This window comes from Ursus arctos, unplaced genomic scaffold, assembly GCF_023065955.2.
Source record: "Ursus arctos isolate Adak ecotype North America unplaced genomic scaffold, UrsArc2.0 scaffold_33, whole genome shotgun sequence".
Classification (NCBI taxonomy): domain Eukaryota; kingdom Metazoa; phylum Chordata; class Mammalia; order Carnivora; family Ursidae; genus Ursus; species Ursus arctos.
Genome location: NW_026623019.1, coordinates 5957305 through 5981398, shown reverse-complemented (window position 1 = coordinate 5981398; position 24094 = coordinate 5957305). Strand labels below are relative to the sequence as shown.

At 41.7% G+C, this 24094-nt stretch overlaps 1 long non-coding RNA gene across 1 annotated transcript in view; it reads right to left on the bottom strand.

Moving 5' to 3' along the window:
• The window catches only part of LOC123002140 (uncharacterized), a 134600-nt gene that overhangs the window by 88384 nt on the left and 22122 nt on the right, over nucleotides 1-24094 (bottom strand). The window contains exons 3-6 of the long non-coding RNA XR_007189837.2: nucleotides 9463-9793; nucleotides 1987-2674; nucleotides 1617-1876; nucleotides 755-921 (exon numbers count right to left, since the gene is read on the bottom strand). This is a non-coding gene — a long non-coding RNA (uncharacterized LOC123002140). The remainder of the gene's footprint in view (nucleotides 1-754; nucleotides 922-1616; nucleotides 1877-1986; nucleotides 2675-9462; nucleotides 9794-24094) is intronic.

The window sequence follows — 24094 nt, the reverse complement described above, 5'->3', positions numbered from 1 at the left end:
CTGACCTTCCTTTGTCACAACCCTACCCAAGTTGTTTGGCAAAAATTGATACCTCTGATCATCATTTTCTTCATCTAAGTGAGGAAAGAATACCTACTCTGTACTCTAGGGTATTTTTGAGAAAAAATGGAAACAAAGATGCCATTTAACTAAATAATTCAGGGATATGAACCCAGCTGCTAGGGTTAGGACCTCAAGGGGAGAGAAGACGTGAAATCAGAGAACACTGATGGTCATTCCTTCAAATGTTCATTCACATATACTGATCAAGGCCCTGTCATAGGCACTAGAGATAGAGATGTGAACAAAATATAGCAAATCCCTGCCCTTGTAGAACTCACATGGTCATTGAGGAAGTTATTCAATGAACACACAGGTTAACCCATTTACTATGTCAGAGGGTGATAGGAGGTGTCTTGGGTTCTGATGCAGACTATAGCCCTAATTTCAGGCCACCACTGATGTCATGCACCTGATAGTTTCCACCACAAAGATAGCAAAGGACAACATGCTTGATGGTAGCAGTGTGGTGGTGGAATCAGCACATCCCCCACATACTCTTCACCTGGAGAAGGTCCTATACATGAATAATTTAATGGCATTGGAGGCATTTATCTTTGATAACAGAATAAGCAGGTATCAAAAGCCAGGGTGACCTAGTTACTCCACTACTAGGAATATACCTAGAGATATGAAACACAGGTCCATGCAGAACTGAAAAGAGGTCTTCAAACAAAACTCACACACAGGGTACCTGGGTGGCTCAATCGGTTGAGCGTCTGCTTTGGGCTCAGGTCATGATCCCAGGGTCCGGGGATGGAGCCCCACGTCGGGCTTCTTGCTCTGCAGGGAGGCTGCTTCTCCCTCTGCCTCTGCCTGCCGCTCCCCCTGCTTGTGCTCTCTCTCTCTCTCTTTCTCTCTCTGTCAAATGAATAAAGAAAATCTTTAAAAAAAAAAAAACCCTCACACACAAATGTTCATAGCAGTATTATTCACAATAGCCAAAAGGGGAAGTGACCCAAGTATCCGTTGACAGATGAATGGATAAACAAAATGTGGTTAGCCATATGATGTAATATTATTCAGCCATGAAAAGGAATTGACATAGTAATACATTCTACAATTTGGATGAACCTTGAAAACACTACACTAAGTCAAAAAAGCCAAACACAAAAAGCCATATATCATATTAATTTATATGAAATGTCCAGACTAAGTAAATCCATAGAGACAGAGAGCAAATGGTGGTTGTCAGGGCCTGGGAGAAAGGGCAAATGGGGAGTGACTACTTGATGGGAACAGGGTCTCCTCTGGGGCGTAGAAAATGTTTTACAACTAGGTAGAGGTGATGGTTACACAACATTACAAATGTACTAAATGCCATTAAGTGATATACTTTAAAATGGTTAATTTTATGTAGTGTGAATTTCAACCAAAAAAAAAAAAAAAAAAAAAGCCAGTGTGGCCCTTTTAGGTTGCTGTCTGGAAGGGGCAGAAGGGGCCAGAACATCCCACAGCTTGCATCACAAGTGTGGAATCCAGTGTTGCTCAAGTTCAAAGCCAGAGCCCTGCCAACGGGAAAACAGGAGACATGCTCTTACTTAAAGGTCACTTACTGTAGGATTGGGCAGGCTCCCAGTTCACAATGACAGGGCCAGGGCAGAGGTGGACCATGAAGTATCCATGACACAAACAAAGATGGGAAGTCTGGCCAGGAGTTGAGGAGTATCCATGGAGGGTGGGGGCATCCTCCTGGTGAAGCTCCAGGTCTTGAAGTGGCTTTCCTTGTGTGGTGCAGGGAGAGCTCACGTGGCCAGTGACTCCACCTTTCTTGTCCTGGCACCATGGTTCCTTTTTGGGAACTTCCCTCCCACATCTGTGAAGAGTTTCACATGCACTTTGCAACACAGCATGTTAGGGATAGGGTGGGATTTGGCTTCAAATTACCACAAATTTAATGACAAACAATATAAATTCATTACTTACAGTTCTGTAGGAGGGAGTCTGATGTGGGTTGTGCTGGGCTGGAACCAAGGCTTTGGCAGGTCTGTGCTCCCTCTAGGGGAGCTCTAGGGGAGGGTCCATTCCTTGCCTTTTCCAGCTCTAGAGGTGGCCTGCACCCCTTGGCTTATGGTCTTCTTTGTCTTCCAAGCCAGCAATCACAGCACTCCAGCACCTGTCTGTCATCTGATCTCCTCTGAATCTCTGTCTCCCTGTCCCATCTTTAAAGACCCTCCTGATTTCAAGGGCCCACTCGGGTAATCCATGATAATGTCCCCATCTGGAGATCCTTAACCTAATCACAGCTGCAAAATTCCTTTTGCCATGTAAAGTAGAATCTTGACAGTATGCAGGGATTAGAACAGGGACAACTTCAGGGACCATAATTCTACCTACCACCAAGTGGTGGGGAAGGAGGCGCACCTGGGTGGCTCAGTCAGTTAAGCGTCTGCCTTTGGCTCAGGTCATGATCCTGGGGTCCTGAGATTGAGCCCTGCATTGGGCTCCCTGCTCAGCGGGGAGTCTGCTTCTCCTCTCCCTCTGCCTACTGCTCCTCCTGCTTGTGCTCTCTTTATTTATAAATAAATAAATAAATCTTAAAAAAAAAAGTGGTGGGGAAGGAGACATCTGCAATACAGAATCATCGATGAGCATCAGCAGAGAGACCCACAACCTGAGAAACACAAGAGAAGAACAAAGTAAATAAGCTGAAACTTGTTGATTGTTCCCTAAATCAGCAAAAGCTACCTTATTAAACAGAAAAAGAGGAGCCCAACAGTATGTGATTATAAGAATAAGAATTTTTTAGAAAACAATAATTAACATGTTTGAAGCATTTACTAGGTGCCAGCATCTCACACACACACACACACACACACACACACACACAAATATCAAAGGTAGTATATAAATTAAGCCACATCTTATAAATGAGGAAAGAGAGGTTATTAGTCAGAGATTAAGAGAAATGACCTGAAATCACAATCTCAGCACTAGTAAGTACTGCACATGGCATTTGAATCTAGTTCTGTTTGATGTGGGAGCTGAGCTAACCATCGTCGTATGAAAGCAGGCTGCACATCCTCGTACCAAGCTTAAGCTGCTAGTGATTCCTTGTTAATGGAACAGTCCAATGTGGGTATTTGGTGGGCAGCTTTCCCTGGGATGCCAGAGCCCAAGCTCCCTCCACAGGGGTCTCTGCCATCTGCTAGGCCTCGGGGTCTCCTGCTTCCAGAGGTAGACAGGAAAACAGGGGTTGGAGACAGCATGTCTGTTTTTTAAGCACAGCCTCCCAGAAGGGACACATCTCCTCTCTTTACATTGCATTGGTGGAAGCTGGTCAGACGGGCCCACCTCGAGGCTGGGGGCTGAGACACCTCGCCTCTGGCAGGACAACCACTTTTCAGAAATAACACTACACTTTGAATAGGAAGCATAAAAGTGGTGGACAGCTGACCATCTCTGACGCAACAGTGCTGACACCTGAATGAGCGAGTGAATACATGAATGAGTGAATGAGTAAATGAAGACATCTTGCTTCTCCCGCTCCTCCTAACAAAGACTGCCCTCCATGGCAGGTGAGGAACAACTAGATCACTAAATGAAAAAAGGTGGACCCAGGTTTGCTAAGGTCTCTGGAGTTATCAAACAACATCAAAATATTCCATCTTTTCTGAGGACACTATGTAGAGAGACATCTAGTTGTCCACATGTAGATGGAATGGGGCCCCCGGTGTTCCTCTGGACACTCAGATGCCCAAGTGGAAGACCAGAGTCCAACCATGTCCACGCTAGCTGCAGTCAGTGTGTTCAGCACAATGGCACCAAACAGAACTGTGACCTCAAAGTGTCCTTAAAATAAGCAGGTTCCTTTCTTCCCCTCTTCCTCTTCCTCCAGGCTGGAGGCTGGGGAGCCCCCTGGATCAAAGTAGCTCCCTGGGTTTGGTGGAGGAACAAGCGAGAGCGAGCCTGGGTCCCTGCTGAGCACGAAGTTGCCCAACCAGTCCTAGATTGTCGACTCCAGATTGGCTCTATCTGAGAAAGAGAATTTTCTATCATCTGTAAGTCACTGTTGTCTTCAATTTTCTGTTACGCGCAGACAGTCCCAGTCCTGACTCATGCACACAGGACTCCGTCTCTCTTTATCAAAGAATATCATTATGCAAAACACGCCACTAATGACCACACCGGCCTCCACCACAGCTCTTTCTGTGAATCAAGGGATCTGCCTGGAAACCTTGCTTTCGTCACTGGCATTCCTGCCTTCCCACCCTAGTCACCTCAGCCGGCGTCTGTGATGGCAGGGCCTGCTGGGCGAGACTTGACAAACAGGAGGAAATGAAGGGTTTTCTCACAGGCCTTGCCCACAAGTTGCCTTGCTGTCAAGCCTGTTTTATGCTGAGTGACTCTGGTGGGTTGGGTTAAAAATGCAGTGGTAGAAATCCTTCCAGACAGCTGTCATCTTCCTGGAAATTGTAGCTTCCTTTTACCCTTGTAAACCTCTAGGGACAGGAGCTCAAAAGTGATCCACTTCCTATTGACACTTTTAGTGAGATGTGCCTTCCCTGATCCTTCCCCAGTTGGGCCTGCTAACCCAGGTCACCTGCAGTCCTGGGACAGAGGCTTACCAAGGCAGGCCTCTGCTGATGTGCGGGGCTGATACTTCTGTGGAAAGCTCTGCTTGTGTGCGGAACTCAAACTCGGTTTTGATCCCAAAGCTTCAGGGCGCATAGTGGGGCATTGTTTCCAGTTCCTGGCTCCAAGGAAGGCCCCATTGAGATTGTTGCTGGCTTTTTTTCCTTGGAGCTGTGGTTTGCAATATTTCTTTGACCATGAACGCTTAGAGCAAGAGATGAATCTTGTGAACCACATTCTGCTAGACAAGAAGTACGTACACATGTTCATGCAATGCTCAACTTTCCCCATAATTCCCTAAGGCTCTAGGATCCCTGATACCCATCCCTGAGTCTAGAACCCAAAGGTTAAGAAGTCTTGCTTCTTAGAAATTTAGAGATTTAGAAATTTAGAGATTTAGAAATCTCAGAAGTCATCTAGTTTCCTCTTTGAGGTAGAGTCCTCACTACCGCTCCAAAGCAGAGTCATCTAAATTGATTCTAGAGGATTTGATTGCTTGCAGGCTTTACTGTTACTTATGACCAACAGTGAGAAAAATGCAGCACACTCTCTCCCCACTTCCTGTTCCATGGCCGTTTATCCGAAATTTAAGTCAAAACTAACTCTCCTTTCCGGACTTACACAAATAACCCACACACAGCCACATTGGACTGTCTATGTGCAGTTTCCCAAACATGCCAAAGTACCTTCTTCTGAACTCTGCCTTTGCTCAATTTCCTACCTCTAGATACCTCTTCATCCATCACCATCAGAATGCCACAACTTCTCCATAAAACTTTTCTTGAACCCTTCCTTTGTGCCATCAGCCAAAGTTTGAATATCTCTCAGGGGACATATCAGCTTCCATAGTGGATTATTTGGGCCTCTGTATGGCAGAATATTTTAATTCTTGAGGCCCAGGATCAGAATGATTGGGTTTCAATTCTGGCTCTGGCTCTTTCTTGCTGTGTGACCTGCATACATTTCTTAACCTTTCTGTGTTTCAGTTCCCTCATTGGCAAAATGGACACAATAATAGTTCCACTTCACAGGTTTAAACAAACTAACCCATGTAAAATTCTTAGCACACTGCCTGGCACATTGAAAGCACTTGATAAGGTGTATTTTTATTTTAGTTGATTATATACTTTTGTCCCCATCCTCTATCATTAAGCTGTTAAGTAGTTAAAGGGAGAGCCTGGGTCTTAGACATCAATTTCTACCTCATAGAACCCTAGCAAGAAAAACTTCAGACATAGTGAATAGTCAATAGATGACATCTGAATGAAAATGAATCTTCCCTAAAGATGTTGTCTAAGGACTTCAAACAGCTTTGTTGTCATCTATATTTCATGAATAGATGAGAGGCGGAAAACAGTAAGATGGATTCTATTTTGAGATTACACAACATTCTGGGTCTAGAAAAAAACATCCTGACCACAACTCTCCGTCCTAACCCCAGAATTTTTATTCCATCATGAAGGCTATGCCAACAGTTCCATCTTCTCCAGGTATGATTTTTTTTCCAACTCCTGTTTAATTATACAGATATTGATTCAGCAATTATTGGTGCCAAGCCCTGTGGTGAGGGCTGGAGATCAAAGATGTCCTTCTTGGGCTCCTGAGAACCAGCTGCCCCAGCCCTGGAACTCAAGAACAGGACCCAGGTCACATAAACATTTTTAGATTCCATGAGCTTGAAGCCTAATAGCAAGGTCAGTTGGCAACTGGCCTGCAGGATTTATCTGTCTTGTGACAAGAGGTGTATTCTTATGTCAAATGACAGAACAGTACGTCATATGTCTTTATAAAACCATTCTACTAATATGTATAGAAAATTTACTACATCATTTCTGACCATCCAGCCCACTGAGCTGACCCAACGGGCCCCTCACCGCATAGAAATACTAGACAAAATGTAACAAATTTATTTTCCACATACCCAAGTTTGATAAGAAAAAAATGAATCCTGGGGTGCCAAGAATGGCTTGAAATCAAGTCAGAGGAATAAATATGAGCTGATACCAGGAGGAGGCCATAGGGCTTCAGATGAAGTTATAGACCCCCTACAGGAAGGGAGATAGATTTCTAATGCCTACCAAAAAAAAAAAAAAATTGTGGGTTTAGACCTAAAGGAGAAAAAGAAACTGAACTCCCTTCATGAACATACCATCTGCCTGAGGGTCTGAGAGGGTATGAAAAGTCACCTAGGAAAACCAACACTCTGAGTCTACACCACACATAGGTTTAGGGCCTTAACTTATAAAATTTCCATGATGTGAAATCTCTAGCTGGTACTTTACTATAGTCTAGGGTTGCTCAGTGCCCCCTGGAATTCAGCTAAAGCCAAGGCAAGATATATCTGTAGAGACACGTTGCAGAGGCCATTTCCTCTTGATTGTTCCAAAGGCACTTTGAACCCATATGGAATCATCCCTGCTCACCAAACCTGGCCATGTGCCATCCACCCTGCTCAAGCATGACACCACTTCCCATGAAGGCACACAAGTCCAGGAATCGTCCTTGACACCCTACACCAATCCATAACTAAGCTTCCTTGAGTTTACCTTGTACATATCTATCAGATCTGTCCCTTTCTCTCCATTTCCAATACCCCATCCTAGTCCAAACCACTGCCATCTCTCCCCAGTCCCCTAACTGGTTTACCCTGCATCCACTCTATCAGGTGGAACCATATGAAATGGCCATCTTCTAGGACAAAAAGAATCTGGACTGTGGAATCTGGGAAGTGAAACTTTCATAGGATTCAATCTGATATTTCTTCCCATCTGATTTCCACACTACAGAATGAGTTACCTTTCTGGAAAGCCCCCTGCTGAAACCTTCCATGGCTTTACTACTGCTTTTAAGATAAAGATAGAGCTCCTAAGCATGGCCTACAATGTCATTTGATCTTACCTTCCTCTCCAGCCACATATTCCACTCTTCCTTATTCCCTCTGCACCTGACTCACGGGATTTCTTCTAGCACCGCATCCTCTCTGTGTTTCCTGAAAGTTCCACAGAACTTTTACACGTACTGTTTTCACGGCCTAGAATATTCTTCAAACCCCTCTTCATTCATACAACTCCTTATCCTTCAGATCTTGAGAGCCTTATCTGACCTTTCTGCCTTCATCAAAGGCCCCATCTCATGGTCTCTTCATGTGAAAGTCATCTCCTACATAGCCCTTGTCCCAATGACAATTCTACATGTACCTGTGTGATTACCTGATATTTATCTGCTTCCCCCATTAGAACTGCAAGTCTCATCAGAATAGGGACTGAGTCTGTTCTCACTAACCCCTCAATCTCCAACCCAATGCCAGGCACAGGGTAGGTGCTAGCGTGTTTTGGCGGGTGTGTGTGTGTGTGTGTGTGTGTGTGTGTGTGTGTGTGTAAATAAAACATTTTAAAACTATGGAATGGAGGAGTGAAAAGACTGGATGCAAGGTGACTAAGGTTGAAACAGATGTAAGTGTCCTGCAAGAGAAGGTGAAGACCTAAAACTCAGGCCTATTCCTCATGTATTACCTTGGTTAGTCTTCAGAATAGTCCATCTTTTGCTTTAGGCAGTTTATACACAAGGAACGTAGAGATATCAAATGACTTGCCCCAGGTCACATAATGGTAGATCTAAGATGCGTATCTAGGTTATCCCCATCCAGCCTTCTTTTCATTTAAAAAAAAAAAAAATTGAGATAAGCAGAGGAGACAGCAAGGAGCACTGGAGTGACAGCCAGTAACTCTAAGGCCTACAGGAGTCACGCAGGTAATGTAAAGACCGAGGGACACCAGAGCTAAGAGAGTGCTGGGAACGGCATCCAGCTGGAAGGTGCATGCCCATTTAATTCCAGCTCTGAACTATTGTTGGTGGACGGGAATGCAGGCCCAGTATTTTTAGGCTGCCCTAATTTTTAAGAGAAATTTAAACCTGGACTTTTGTATGAAATCACTCTGATTTTAAGACACTATGCAGATCAAACAGAACATGTCTGTAGGAGGAACGTGGGCTGCTGATGCCAGTTGGCAATCCTCGGTCTAGCTGGATAGGGGAGCAGGAGGAAAGATGCAGTGTTGTCAGCAAGACTTAGCTTGCACCTTGCATGGAAAACATCTGGGTAGGGCCCTCATAAATAATCTTAGCAATAGCTATCCAACTTGGACTTTGATGGTTCCATGAAACCGAGACGTCAGGATCAGTTAATCTATAACCGGCTTTATTGTTCCAAGATCACTATGTTCTGCTAAAGCAAAGAAACAAAACCTGCAGGAGGATAAACATCTTCATTCTCCCCGAGAAAGGCAATGGGGCAAGGAACCCAAATGGCCACTGGGGGAAAATGTATAGATTGCTGACGAGATTGTTCCCCATCCAAACAAAGTCCAGTCCAAAGATAACGCTGTGAATGGCCCTCAGCTTGATTCAAATTCCCATTAAGACACCCCAGTCACTTTCAGTATCCCAGAGATCCTGGGAAAGTTTACCTTGATCTCATTTTGAGATCCTTTTTCCCCGAGCATTTTTCACTGAAGGAATAAAAGGATATCACACACTGCTCTTCCAAGAAAGAAATAGCAATCGAATCAGTATCTGCTTTAGCATCAGTTCCTCTAACTCTGGAGGGGCCAAGCACATAGAAGAGCCTCCCAGATTCTCCCAATTTGACCTCCCCCCCCCCAACCCCGCCAACCATCACCTAAGTACTTGCCTCAGCAATCACTGGGATCTTTTTTCCTATGCTGTTTATCTACTCAATTAAATCACTCGCTACTCAGCTGCCATCATGAACATTAATTTGTGGACCACATGGCTGACTTCAGATCCTAGAACATCCCTCATACTCACCAGTAAGTTTTAAAAGGCATCAGAAGCCAGTAAGAGAACTCAGCAACAACCTTCCCACATCCCGGGGTCATAGGAAGAGGAACCATTTGATTGTCATCTGGGAGAGTCCACGTGTTTATGTTGCTCTTGCATTAGTGAGGCCAGGCCAACGACTGGGACAAATAACCCAGGAGTTTTGATGCATTAACAGAATAAAAATTTGTTTCTAACTTCCCTTACAGGTCAGTTCAGGTTGGCAGGATGCTGGGCTGAACGTAGCCAATCGGGGACTCAGGATGCTTCTGTCAGGGGGTCCCACCATCCTCTTGGCCCAGAGGATGGCAATATTTTTCTGCAAAGAGTCATAGAACAAATATTTTAGGCTTGGTTGGCCATATGGTCTCTGTCGCAACTATTCAACTCTACTGCTGGAGCACAAAAGCAGTCGTGGACAATATGTAAATGAACAGGCACTGCTGTGTCGCCATAAAACTCCACACACAAAGCAGGCAGTGGGCTGTAGTTTGCTAGTGTTATTCTAGGACCTTGTCTAACTCTCTCTCTCTGCATTCAGACAGCGGGCAGAGAAAGAGCAAGCTCCAGGACAGAGGCACATGTAAAATTAACGTCGATGCCCATATAACTGTCATGAGGATTATATTACACAGCGTTTGCAAAATGCATAGCGTAAAAGTCACTATTTAGGAGTTGCTTGATAGATGTCATCATTTTTAAAATACAGAATAAAGTACCTCTGATATTTATAGGAGTAAGTGGTCATATTTAATTGAGGGGACACAGGAAAGGTTACAGTTGATTGTCAAAGATAGGATAGGATTTTAACAAACAGAAGTGGGGGAGCAACTTGAGCAAAGGGGTAACAGTTGGAAAGCAAGGGAGGGTCAGTAAGTGCATATGGCTCAGTTGGCTGGAATGCCGGGTCGCGAGGAGAAATGGTAAGTCATAAATCTGCAGAGGTAAATAGGCTTTGAATACCAGGTGTAAAGATCAAATGTTCTGTGGCAATAGGGAGCCACTGAAGGTTGTTACGAAGTATACACATTAAGTCTTGTGATCCAAAAATCTGTTTGTAAAGTTGTTATTTGAAACACAGACTACATCTTCTAACATAGTAAAGGCAATGTCCCTTTGCCTTCTCTGGGTCTCCTGACCCTTGTCACAAGAGCCTTCAAAAGCATCCTCTTAAAAAAAGCCCTTTTTTAAACAAAATTTTATTTGAGAGAGAGAGTGTGTGTGTGTGTGCACAAGGTGGCGGGGTTGGTACAGAGGGAGAGGGAGAAGCAGACTCCCCACTGAGCAGGGAGCCCGATGCAGGTTGATCCCAGGACCCCGGGATCATGACCTGAGCAGAAGGTAGATGCTTGCTTAACTGATTGAGCCACCCAGGCACCCCTAAAAGAGTCCTTTGATATTAGTTTTATATGATCCTGCATCCATCTAGTATTTAAAGACAAATTTGCCATGCCACTGAAAAGGTTCTTTTATTTTTAAATCTCACCAAAGAAGGCTGACACAATCGCCTATAACAAAAATCTCCCCCCCCCCGAATTTCTGTGGATTGTAGCTATCTTAAGGACATTCAGTGAAAATGTGAATACTTGGGAAAAAAAAAAAAAGCACATTTGTGACTCACAACACTCATGCTGAATTTTTTTTTTTTTTTACTACAGAAAAACCCTTAGGTGTTTGATATATCTTCGAATGCAACAATGGTCCTTCTAGAAATTAAGGTATAAACATACATACTGCTACAAGGAGACTCATCAAAGCTTTGTTTATAGTAACGAAAACTTGGAAATAACCATAGAGAAATGTTTACTATATTATGGGAAACTATGCAAGGGAAATGGTGCTATAGAAAAATATTAAAGATAAAGGAAATGTTTGTAATATATTAAGTTTAAAAGTTGTTTTCAAATTAATATAAACAGTGTGATGTCATATTAATAGGAAATACAATAAAAAATTATAACGTCATAATACTCACATTCTTCCTCCCTACACCTCCAGGGCAAATCCAGTCTTTACTGCCTGGGTTCCCAACGCCTTTGCTGCCATGATACCCAAGCTACCTTTCTGGTCCCCATCAACATCTGACCTTAAGCAAAGAGTTCTGTTTTTCACAAATTCTTTGAGTTTTGTGATATGTAATCAGAATAATGAAGAGAGAGGAACTAAAGAGAGGGGTTAAAGAGAAGGAGGGCCATCTAAAAGGACAACTGGATCTACATAATAATGTTCCACAATAAGAGAAAAGGTGCCTTGAGCTGGGGAAGGGGGAGAGTTTTCTAGGGGGTGGGGAAGAGCATGGAGTCTGAAGAGATGGAACAGAAGAAACAGAGCTATGAAAACTTACTACAGAAATGCAGTTCAACCCCTTCGTGGTTTTGCAGAGGGAGCAATAAAGAATTTGAGTTCTGTGGATACTGATTTTGCTTTCCGGAGACCCAAAACTGCATGAGGAACTTGAATTTATTAGGGTTATATTTATATGCGTATCCACAGGGAAAAAGACCTCAGGGGTACCCACGAAGATATTATTATGATTTGGATGAGGTTGTTTTATTCTTTCTACATATCTGTATTTCCCAAGTCTTCTAGCTCTGTGTGTACGTGTATAATCTTTTTCATTTAATCCTCAAGTACCTCCATGAAGTAGGTTCCATGAAGACACCTAGTTTCCAGGTGAGGAAGCTGGGGCACAGAGAGAGAGGACCAATCACGCAGCTAGTATTTGATGCGTGAGGGAGTGACCCGAGCAATCAGATTCTAGAACCAGTGCCCCCAACACTGACACGAGCTACATGGCTTCTTACTCTTGTTTATTTTATAAATTTATTTTCAAATGAAATATTTTCATTCTATAACGCAGTATAATAACGAAACTAAAATAACAGATGCTCAGGTACCCAGCACGCCACCCTAATAAATCGTCATGTTTTGCCATATTTTCTTTACAAAATGTTTAAAGAAAAGAAATATAGATACAATTAGTATGCCTCTTTTTTATGATTGATTTATTTGAGAGAGAGAGAGGACACACACAGGGGTGGGGCTGGTAGGGGCCGAGGAAGAGGGACAATCTCAAGCAGACTCCCTGCTGAGCACAGAGCCCACACTGCACTCAATCTGAGATCAGGACCTGAGATCAGGACCTGAGTCAAAAGCAAAAGGCAGAGGCTCAACTGACAGAGCCACCCAGTCGTCCCTAGAAAGCTTCTTTAGTAATGAAGACTGTATTACTAAAAGCAACGACAGACCAGATAACAGTCTGTATTTGTCCACATCCCAGAGAGGATCCCCCTCTGCATAATCAACAAGAGGAAACTCGGAGGATATGAAGACAGATGCTCATTTTCCTAAGGAGGGGGGAACAAGCCAAAAAAACAGTGAGATGGTGGCAATGTGAAGCATTTTTTACCCTGGACCTGGTTCTATTTTGGAAGCAACAGTTTATCTGAAAGTTGGTGTTTATCATGTCCTTTCAATTTTTATATAATCCTATTGCATATGTAGATTTTCATTATATATGTAGCATTGTCTGGCCTGCTTTTAAGAATTATATATATGGGGTCAGAACGTGCCATGAAAACACACAATGGTCAATGCTGGTCCCTCTCAATTTCAATCTATCATCCCTTCCACACACTTAGATATTTTTTATCCCTCTGTCTCTCTGTGCTGCACTCTGACTGAATTCTTCCGTATTGCCTTCCAAGTCATTAATTCTCCCTACAAGTATGAAATTTTATATTGCAAAGACTTTCATTGTCTCTGTTTTCCAGGATTTCTATCTAACGCATCCTTTTTCATTTCAGATTTCATGTGTTACTTTTATTCTGTAATTTATTTTTTCAGTGAATTTTATGCCTTTCTTTTTCTCCTTGAATACCTTAAATAGGCATAGTTCATAGTCTTTGTCAGATAAATTAATACATTAAATAAATTAATTAGTTTCATCCCTAATGAAATCTTGTCTTTCATACTATTAGATTCCTTCACATGTTTGTAGTCATTAATTTACAGGTTTGTTTTAAGATTTTATTTTTTTTTAAGATTTTATTTATTTGTTTGACACAGAGACAGTCAGTGAGAGAGACAGCCAGTGAGAGAGAGACAAGCAGGGGGAGTGGGAGAGGAAGAAGCAGACTCCCAGCAGAGGAGCCTGATGTGGGGCTCAATCCCAGAACGCTGGGATCACGCCCTGAGCCGAAGGCAGATGCTTAACGACTGAGCCACCCAGGGGCCCCTAAGATTTTATTTTTAAGTAATCTCTATACCCAACGTGGGGCTTGAACCCACAACCCCAAGATCTAGAGTCACATGCTCTACCGATTGAGCCAGCCAAGAGACCCTGTAAGTTTGTTTTAAATTGAAAAGACTATGTTTTCATTTTCCTTTGATCCCACTTTGCTGTCCGTCCTTCATTCCAGGAGTTCTGAAGGTGCCTCCACCTGGTGCCACAGACCCCAAACCAGAGCACAGCCTCATAAGGACAGGTTAGAGAAGCCCTGGGGATGACAACTGGGATATCACCAATCAAGCGCTGAGTCAGCAGGCAGTTTGGTTCAGTTGCTGCTCAAACCATCAAGTCTATGCCCTCCTTCCTCCCAAATCGTGTGTGTGCCAGGGTGCATGGGGTCCAAGCTTTTGTTGGTAGCAGTTTTTCCCCCAATCTTCTTTTATGAGTCTCACTCCAAGACCCGGCTTCAGTAACAATCCTGTGTCTAATCCTCCAACTCTCATGAGACATTTCAAGTCCTTGTTACCCAAGAGAGCCAAGCTCCTGCTGCTACTGCCTGGTTCCAGATCCAGCAAACCTGTAACTCCAGTCCCAACCACCACTTACATTGTTTGTCCATTTCGGATACGTGGGGATATTTCTCTTGTGTTTACTGTCCATTTATATTTTAAGATGAACCATATAAAATTTCTAAAATTTAATGACTTAATAAGAACTGCAATCACAGAAGATTCAATGAAATGTTTTTTATTTCTTTTTTTATGTTTTATCTATTGCGTCAGGATTTTGGAGCAGAGGAGGTGTGTCAAAATATGAATTTACTCTTCCAATTTGACCAGGAGTCTCTTCTCTCCCTTAAAAGGAATTTCCCACTCAAGAGTTAGAATTTGACTACCATAAAAAGAAACAACGGAGGTGCAGGTTTCCTAAGGTCAGAGCAAGGAATAAAAAAAAAAAAAAGTGTCAGGACACCTGGCTGGCTCAGTCGGTAGAGCATGTGACTTTTTTTAAAAGATTTTATTTATTTATTTGAGAGAGAGAAAGAGAGCACAAGCAGGGGGAGTAGCAGAGAGAGAGGGAAATGCAGATTCCCCACTGAGCAGGGAGCCTGACGTGGGGCTCAATCCCAGGACCCCAGGATCATGACCTGAGCTGAAGGTAGATGCTTAACCAACTGAGCCACCCTGGTGCCCCAAGCATGTGACTCTTGATCTCAGGGTCATGAGTTTGAGCCCCAGGTTGGGCATGGAGCATACTTTAAATAAATAAATAAATAAATAAATAAATAAATAAATAAAATTAAATATACATATATATATTTTTATATATATATGCAAAAAAAATTGCCACCCAATTAAGGACCCTAAAATTGGGGGAGTCAATGGCAGAGAAGAAAATAACCAGGGTTGTATAAAGGGGGATAACATGGGATTAGAGGAATCAAGAGGACACTCTTAGAGAAAACATTTGTGAAACATCTTTCTGGAGGCGCATTCAGGAGGTGAATGTGAGGTCCCAGAAAAGGAATAATACACTTATATGTCAAGTGATTGCAAAGAAAGCAGTTTGACCTAAACTCTGGATTGCCCTGGGAACTCTATCAGAAGGGTCCTTGTTTTTCCCAAGGAAAGGAAAATAGCTTAGCGGAGCTAGGTTCAAAGAGATAGACTCAAACAAGACAAAATCATGTTACTCCTTCTGAGATATATGTTACAATTCCAATGTGTGTCCTCCTGCCTAGCATCTGGCTGCAGAGCGGTCTGCACGAAGCTTCTCCACAATATAATCAAGGAGACTTGACTTCCTACAGCCGTGTGAGGCACTAGTGATTCGCCACAGAGGAGGAGCCCTAGGAAGGATTAAGGGAGAGGACTATGGCCAAAAGGAGAGAAATCTTTAATCTGGTGGTTGATTACTGGAGTGATGAGCAGGAGAAGTGATGGGAGCTGATTGTTTGAGATGCAATTTTGGATTTTTTTAATGCTGCTCAGGATGCCCTTTCCCCAGTCAGCATCTCAAGCCTACAAAGTCTTTTCTGAAAAATAATATACATCACTTAACTCACAAGAGCATTATAACTACTCTGTTTCACATACACAATAATAAAAACACCTAAGCAATGTTCTTCCATCAGAAGCAATATGGAATCACATGCCAAGTTTTCCCCTAGCCTTCTTGTCTGGGTTAGCGTCATGATCTTAATTGTCTTCCACTTCACACACTTTTCTTGAATGCGTAAGAATATGAGCTCTGGGCTCTGGTTTTTCTGTCATACGCAAATCATTAAGCCAGATTCCTAGTAATTCCACTGTATAGCAGTCTTGTTTCCAGGAACTTCACATTCACTTGTATGAAGCAAAACATCTGGTTGCTGGACGTGACTTCACAAGTGTATTGCCATCGCCTTGCAGGTTATCATGAAGACAGCAAGTCATTGCATTAGCTAGAAGTCCAGCTTCCTCTCCTTTCAGAGGACCATGTAAGAAGAGCCAAAGTCCCTGGTGTATTTGGAACCAGTGACATCTTCATTCCCTGCAGATATACCCTTTTATTCTAAGTAGTCTCGGCTTTACTGCTTCTGAGGATTGTAAATTGTTTTCAGACTTGATTACAAAATTGCTTCAAAGATTTTATGTTTGAATAAATTGTCTGAAAAGGAGTAAAAATCTTCTCATGAGCTCAGTTTTAGCTCCTTCTTCCCTGGGATGCCAAAATATCTTATAAGAAACATGAAGTTTAAAAAAAATAGATAAGGCTATTATTTTTTGTTTGTCATATGGAAACTGTCCCATTGCCTTAGAATTACACCTCGTATATTGTATCTCATATATGCTAGTTGGTCACATTTCATTATTTTATTCATAATGCACCAACTTTGGGGAATACCAGAAAAGAGAAATGCAAGCACAGCACTGCTGTATAGCAAAGGGAGAAAAGGCCTCTCTGGATTTCAGTTCACTCATCTCTTTAAATAAGAACACAGTATTTATCTCATGGGGGCCATTAAAAAAGTACATTTATGAAATCTTTGAAAACTGTACAGTACTAGAACATTTTTATCACTGTTTTAATGATAAAAGAATCATAGCATGATGGAGCAGGTAGGGGCCCTGGAAATTAATTAGCCTGGATTTAAGAAATGAAGAAACTGAGCATCAGAAGGACTAAATGACCTACTGATGGGCGTACACCATGCTGGGGGTAACTTAAACTCTGGATGCAGGTAACTGAGTCCTTTTGCAGATACTCTCTTCAATACAGGGGCCACACAGATAAAAAGAGAGAGAGGAGCCAGGTGTCAGCTGAGGAATCAGTGGAGAGTACTGGGACTGTGATGAGCTGGAAATGTACATGCCCTGTCCAAGAAGGATAGCTATTACTTATCTCCAGGTAATTTTCACCATATCAGGGTATAGGCCCAGGATTGCTAGATCTTCTCATTTTTTTCTAGAGAGACCAGAAATCTAGATTTTTGATACATGAAGATTCACAATTTTTAAACGTGCAAGCAGCAAAATAAAAAATAAACAAGTGGGACTACATCAAACTAAAATGCTTCTGCACAACAAAAGAAACCAGCAACAAAGTGAACATTTCAAAAACTTTACATATTCCAATTTTAACTATAATGTTGTATAGGCCAAACAACACACCTGAGGGTAAAAATTAGCCTATGGTTTACCAATGTGTGACCTCTGACCTACAGGGAAATGTCCAGGTTCTTTCTCATGGTATCAAAGGCCCTGCATGATCTGTCCCCTGCTTCCGTCTCCAGCTCACTCTCCTACCTGTCCTTGCCTTAGGTTCCAGCTGCAGTAAATAGCTTATTTACTGCAACAAACACACCTACTGACTCTCACAAACGTGCCCACTGATTGTCACTCTGCTGCTCCTGCCCCTTGCCCCTTGTGCCTTATGCCCTCAATGCACCTCTGTCCCCTAACTCGTATATTTCTTTTATGATGGCTCAGCTCTTATTTCTGCCAGGAAATTACCCCTGGGCCATTTCCCCTCAACACCACCACCACTCAACAGGTTCATTCATTATGTTCTTACAATATCTTGCACATCTGACTGCATTTACCTCATAATACTGTAAGTACTTTTTTTTATGTCTGTTGTTCCAACCAGAATCTCAACAAATGTTGAATTGAAATTAGACTCTTCATTTTTACTCAAACGTGACCATTGATCTCCCTTCCTGAACCTTACTCTGCTTCTATCCTGGTCTTTGACTCTAAGTACTACTGATCTGCTGGGAGAGATGTGGAAATTTCCTCAACAATGGATGACCTCATGGAGGACACCTCCTCAGGAACTCAGGAGACTCTACCTCTTCTTTGCATGGGAGGTTGTGGGATGGAGTCAATCTCCTGAACACAGCCCTCTACTCAGCACCTGAGACAAGCCTATCCCTTGTCTTGGTCCTTCTTTATTTGTCTCCCTCTTGTGTTATTTTTCACTGTTTCTGTCCCATTCGTGCTCCAAAAGGAGCTAAACTTTCCCTGACTGGTCACTAAAGCCAACTCCTTAGAGCTCCCACCTGATTCAGCCCCACTTGGGATCTTGTACAGAACCTCAATTCCTCACTGTGACAAAGTCAGCTCTACCTGAATTGTACGGACTGATGGCAGAAGACTGACTGACCATAGGAAAATCGTGGTGCTGTTAATTGAAAAAGAGTAAATGAATGCCAGAGAGACAAAAGCACAAATGAGCATTGTACTACATCTCTTAATTCCCAGTCCAAGACTTCTTCCACAGCTCCCTTCCACCCCAATCTGGGTTGCTACTTGAGTCCACGCCATCAGAATCTTGATGTTTAACCAGAATAACCTCAAATTGGGGTTATTTATCATAATAAAGCCTTGAAGTACTGTTATAAAGATTTCACTTTAACTTGGCAGAACCGTGGACAGCGCCCAAGTTTGGGCCATAAGTTCTTACCATGTGAAGCAGGAAGAAATCTTTGCAACAATATATTAAAGCTCTCTAATTTTACAGATGAGAAAACTAAGGCCCCAAAAGGTTATATACATGACTTGTCTAACATTATACAGAGATGAAGGTCAAATTCCAGTCTTAGAATCCAAGTCCAGGTCTCTTAACCTATACCCTGCTGTTTCCCAAAACGTTATGACAATATAGGGGAAATGGCAAAGGGACAGATCCAGGGGACTTTAAGGAACACTTGTTGTTTCTCTTTTGTCAGCATGCATCTCTTCCTACTTCTGTTTTGGGGAACCACAACTCCCCTATTGCAGGGAATATATCCTGCTCTCCTCTGGTGAGTGGGTGCGATATGTTCCAAACTGGGCCAATTTAGGTTCTCTCTCCCATGATTTCAATATGAGTTGGGTTACTTAAAAAAAGGACATATGGTTGAAGGTGATAGATTCCCTTACTGGCATCTGAAGTGGCTCTTTCAAATTTGAAGAAACTTGATTTCATAAAACCTAGAACCATGAATGTATAAAGATATATATTTTTTAATTCTCCCAAATATTTGCTCTAGCTCTTCCTTATTCTTATACCACTCACCTCTCTAAAACTATCAAGAATTAAGAAGCATTTAGTATTTTTCCACTTCATTAGGTAATTTATACCTTTTTCCAGACTGTTGGACAGATAGTACAAAGTAGAATTTAGCTCTAAGATAATAATCAATTTCTCATTCTAAAATAGAAATATAAAAAAGTCTACTCATGATGACCCTTAAACTTGCCTTTGGGACATATTCTAAAGTTATTATTCTTTCACATGGGTGAGTCCATAAATTGCTGAGTTTGGAGTGATTCATATTCCATTCACAGCTTCTGTGAGATTGCCTTCCATCTTATACCTTTGGTTACCCTGAGTTCATTTACGATGTGTCACCACACTCTCTGGAGACACCTAAATAGCATGACCACAATTTATTAATAAAGAGATTGTTAATAGAGTTTACACAGCTGTATATAACCTCAGAGAACAGGGTGGGAGTGAAAGGACAAGGGGAAAAGGAAAAATTGGGCACCTTTTGTAATAAAAAAAAAAAAAAAGCCTGAGTTGAAAGTGAAACATCCTTGGGATTTTGGGGTTCTAGATCTAGCTTTGTCACTAACCACGTTATCTTGAGTCAATCATATCATTTCTCTAGATGGATGAAGTGGCCTCTAACATTCCTCCCAACATAACACTATAGGATTTCTCCAGTCATTTATGTAATTCATTAAAAAAACTATTCTTAATATCACCATAAAGTGATCAATAATGGGACATTAGGTGATGATGTGCAGTTTCTTTCCAGATCCTGAAAATAGATGTTTGTATGAGAAATTGATTGTACCCTCTGGCAGGAGGAAAACAGATATTTAGCAAGTTCAGCAGGAACTCATCATTTTTGACACACTCTGGGGCCTTGTTTCAAGTGGATTTGGGCACAAATATCTTGGGGTCCTGCAATAACATAAGGGCTTTAAACTGCAGAAACACCTGGTGTGATGCTAGATTGAAAATCCAAGACCTGAGTTCTGGCCCTGCTTATAGCTCCTTCTGTATATATGACTTTGGTGCATTCGTTAGGACCCTGGTAGATGGAGAAACCCAACTCAAGGCCACTTAAACACAAAGGTCCACTTAAACGCAAAGGTCCATGGACTCTATGGAAGGACTGAACCACCAGGCTGCAGGGGATCAGAAACGTACCTGAGCATCAGGAACAATCAGGAAATCAAGCTCAACCAGGACACGCCTTTACCTGGTCTCTGCTCCTCCCTGCATACTGGCTTCGTTCTCCTTTATTTTACACTGGCTTCCTCTAGTTACTGGGAAACACAGTCTCCCACAGCTCTAGACTTATGTTTATTTATTCATTCAATCAGCTATTGCTTTAGAGCCTGACTACATAACAGGCACTATTCTGGCACTAGGAGCATGGCAATAACAAGGAGAGTGTCTGCCCTCAGGGATCTTGTATTCTTATGGAATAGAGAAGGTTGTACACTAAACAAATGTACAAATGATATACCAGGTAGTCATAGCTGCTGTGGAGAAAAATAACCAGCATAAGGGCTTAGAGAATGCCAAGTGGTGGTGGTGGTGATGGTGCAGCTGTGTGTTATTTTATAAACGTGGCCAGGCAAAGTCTTCTAATGTTTGGTATTATTTGAATAAACAAAGGAGTTAGGGAGAAAGTCATAAGAATATTTGGTGGAACAGTAAACACAAAGACTCCGAAGTAAGGACATGCTCTTGACATGTTCAAAGATAAACAAGGGGACCAGTGTGCTAGAGCAGATGGAGGGGAAAGGAAAAGTACTGAGATAAAAGATCAGGAAGGTAGCAATGTCCAGACCACATAGATCCAAGATAACTGTAAGGATGTGGGCTTTTACTCTGGGATGGAAAGTCACTGGAAAATAATGAGCTGAGAAGTGACAAGATCTGATTCATGTTTTAGTAAAACCACTCTGGCTACTGTGTGGAGATTAAAGGGTAAGGAGGGCAAAGTGGAGTAGAGGAGACTATTTCAATAAGCTAGGTCAGAGAGTGTGTGGCTGGGTAAGAAATTATATGGTAGAGTTGGTGAGAAGTACTCATATAGTGAATATATTTTGAAGGCACAGCATGATATGCTGAGATACTGGATTTAGAGTAAAAAAGAGAGAGAGAGAAGCAAAGATAACTCAAAGTAGAGAATAGAATAGATCTGAAGACCTTGCCCCAGAGCTCTCCAATCTTTAAAGATTGGGAGCTGGGAACAAACCTGCAAAGAAGACTGAAAAGGAATAGCCAGCAAGGTAGGAGAAGTAAGAGAGCGGTGTCCAGAGGCCACCTGTAGAAACTGCAGGAGAGAAAAGTGATCGGAACACTACGTGTTGTGAATGATGGAGAAAAATGAGGCTTGAGAATTGGCCAATGGTTATGACCATAGAAGGTTCACAGGTGAGCTTGACAAGAGCTGTTTTTAGTGGCATGGTAGAGACAAATGCTATAAAACCTTGTCATTGAAGAGGTGCTGAAGCCTCAGTTCCACTGTTTAAAACCCTAGAGATACTCCATGGTTACCTGTTCAGGTAAAGTACCCATCTTTAGATGAATAAACTATGACCACGGGGAAAGGTAATTTCATGGATCAGTGTTGGACCAGTCAACATGGGGGATCTCAAGCTGTCAGGTAAGAACATGGACACTCTGAGATTTATGTGTGGATGGAGAAAGGGGGCAGGAAGGAGGAAGAGGCAGGAAGGAGGAAGAGGAGGGCAAGATCATCATGGATCTCCCAAACATGGGGTCTGCGATTTAATCCTCAATTATAAAGTGGCATTGGAAGTCCCAGTTTCACAGAACTGATGTTAAAATCTGACCAAAAAGAGAATGTGGTGACTGAAATCTGCATATACTGTAACTCCTTTATAAACTTGATGGATGACCAAAGTGAAAGTGCACACTTATATGGCATTTCTCCAGGCCACACTCCCTGGCCACACAAGCCCCATGAAGAAACTGCAGCCATATATATATACGTATATATATAGTCATATATATACGTATATATATGTATAGTCATATATATATGTATTTTTAAAACAAGTGGATATTCTGGCTAGAACAACACAATTCTTTTTCCCAAGTTTAAACGTTGGGAGTTCTTAGGAAAATGTACTCTTAATATCTCTCAAAACAGAAAATAGAAAAAAAAATCCCAAGAGGAACTTAAAGGAGTAGCATAATAAAAAGAAGAAATCGGGTGCCTGGGTGGCTCAGTTGGTAGGCATCATCTGTCTTTGGCTCAGGTCATGATCACGGGGTACTGGGATCAACCTGCATCAGGCTCCCTGCTCAGTGGGGAGTCTGCTTCTCCTACTGCCCCTCCTCCCACTCATTCTCTCAATCTCTCTCTCTCAAATAAATTTATAAATAAAATCTTTTAAAAAATAAGAAATAATTAGCAAGAAGGAAAGAGGCAAATAAAGAAGTTTTCTTTTCTCTCCCTCCCTCTCTTTCTCTCTCTCTCTACTTATCTGCATGCAGTGGGGATTTGCCCTTGTTCTTTCTTCTAGTTCTGACAAGGCATTTCAAATCTGAAGTGTTTTAAAAATAAAAGAGATCTTGAAGAGCCTTAACCCCAAATGAGCCTAATTACTCCATGGCTGTATGTTAGGGGCTTAAGGAGGCTTGTTAATTCTTTGATATGAAGTGAGCCCTACTTGAAGAAAGATTTGAGGAAGTTTTTTTCCTATACTCAGAGAATTTAGAATTTTTAATTAGTGCTAAGTCCTGTCAGACTTCTTCTCTGGGAATTGTAGATGCCCTAACTTGTTTTATCAAATCAGAAATTTTCTCACAAGGCTCAGTACATGAATATGTGACTCTTTTTCTGTGATATCCTCATCTTCTAAAATGAACCACAAAAATCAAGATGAAAGACACTGAAGTTCTGAAACCTCAGAATTTAGTTGAGTGAGTTTTCTATTGCATTTCATCTTCTTTTGTGTTTACTGTATAATCATGCTTACATATATGTCATCTATATATACTCCAGAGAAATGAATAAATTCCCACGATGTTTCTCTTTTTAATATAAAACATTTATAATTCTTACATAGGAGATGCATTTTCCACTTGTAACACTTAAAGAACTGATCTCACAGAGCCTGAATTAATATTGTTAAAATGTCCATTCTACTCAAAGCCATCTATAGATTTAATGCAATTCCTATCAAGATTCCAATGGCAAATTTTCTACAGAACTAAAAAAAAAAAAGAGATCCTAAAATTGATGTGCAACCACAAAAGACTCTGAATAGTCAAAACAATCCTGAGAAGAACAAAGCTGGAGGCATCGCACTTCCTGGTTTCAAACTATATTACAAAACCATAGTAATCAAAACTGTATGGCACTGCAGAAAACGCACACATACATCAGTGAAACAGAACTGAGGGCCCCAAAATAAACCCACATATATACAGCTATCTAATATTCGACAAAATAGCCAAGAATGTTGAATGAAGACAGTTTCTTCAATAAATGTTGTTGAGAAAACTGGATATTTACATGCAAAAGAATGGAAATGGATCCCTATCTTATGCAACTCACAGAAACTACCTTGAAATATATTTAAGACTTAAATGTAAGACCTGAAATCATAGAACTCCTACAAGATGTTTAAACATGGGGGAAACTCCAACATTGGTCTTGGCAATGTTGTGCTTTGCACAACTACACAACTACAAAAGGAAAATCAACAAGTGGGACCACAAGAAACCAAAAGAAACAACAAACGAAATGAAAAGGCAACCTACAGAATGGGAGAAAATATTTACAAATCACATATGTGATAAGAGGTTAACATCCAAAATATATAAGAAACTCATACAAGTAAGCCCCCTCCAACTCAGCCAATC